The 1,120-nt window shown below is 44.9% G+C and overlaps 1 pseudogene; it reads right to left on the minus strand.

Moving 5' to 3' along the window:
- Positions 1 to 52: 52 nt before the first annotated feature.
- On the minus strand, positions 53 to 610 carry LOC150092247 (histone H1-III pseudogene; annotated as a pseudogene).
- Positions 611 to 1,120: the final 510 nt, after the last annotated feature.

A 1,120-nucleotide genomic window follows, 5' to 3' on the forward strand; every position in this document is an offset into this window, starting at 1 on the left:
TATCAATATGTGGTGGCCCTGAAAAGGGCCGTTGAGCTTTAGTAAAGGAAATTTATCTTCTAGCTGGCTTCTTCTTTCCTGCAGCCTTTTTAGGTGTTGCCTTTGCTTTCTTTGGCTTTGGAGCTTTAGGTTTCTTCGGAGATTTTGCGGGTTTGCTCTTCTTGGCTGCTGCTGGTTTTTTCGTAGCCTTTTTAACAGCGACCTTCTTCGGCTTAGCGGCTTTCTTCACAGGAGTTTTCGCTTTCTTCACAGGAGCGGATGCTCTCTTGGGCGGAAGCTCTGTTGACTTTGAAGTCCCAGCACTCATCTTAAATGAACCTGATGCACCCTTTCCTTTGGTCTGAATCAAGTCTCCGGTAGCAACAGCCGTCTTCAAGTACTTCTTGATGAATGGGGATAAACGTTCAATATCTACCTTGTAGTGGGACGAGATGTACTTCTTAATAGCTTGAAGCGAAGAACCTCCACGCTCCTTGAGAGACGATATGGCAGCGTTTACCATGACAGACACCTTAGGATGCGATGCAAGTACTTTTGATTTCTTCGGCTTTGATGCTTTTCCCTTCTTCGGTGTAGCGGCAACGGCAGCTGCATTCTCTACATCAGACATGTTCAATAATTTCCAAAGTAACACACGCACACGCTTGTCAAAAGAGGAGGCAATGAGCGCACGCTTGTGACTTGTGACTTAAACTGGTGTGATGGAGATCCAAGCCCTTGGCTTTTACTCCCTTTGTCTTGTATGTGTGTGTCTCTTGAGGGAGGGGGGGAGTAGTTATTGAGCAAGTGCTCGCCCTATTCGGGCTGTGTGGTTTATGGTTAGCTTTGGAATAGCAGGATTGTTTTGGGGCGTTTGTGTTTCATTTTATCCTGTTCATTATAATCTGTCGCTGTCCTTATTAGTTGGTTTGGGTGGGTGGCTGCTTGTGTGAAGTAATTTGTGGCTGTTTGTTGGAGGTATTTAAGAATTGTCGGTGTATTTGCTTCTCGATGGAGCTGTGTGTTTCGTATGAACCATGGGGCGTTAAATGACATTCTTAAACATTTGTTTTGTATTGTTTGGAGTTTTTTGATGTTGTAAGGTGCTGTGTGACTCCACGCGGGTGATCCGTATGTTATT

Source organism: Typopeltis vanoorti, unplaced genomic scaffold (genome assembly GCF_054136105.1).
Source record: "Typopeltis vanoorti isolate ZY-2024b unplaced genomic scaffold, IOZ_Tvanoo_1.0 HiC_scaffold_1032, whole genome shotgun sequence".
In the NCBI taxonomy this organism is placed as follows: Eukaryota; Metazoa; Arthropoda; class Arachnida; order Uropygi; family Thelyphonidae; genus Typopeltis; species Typopeltis vanoorti.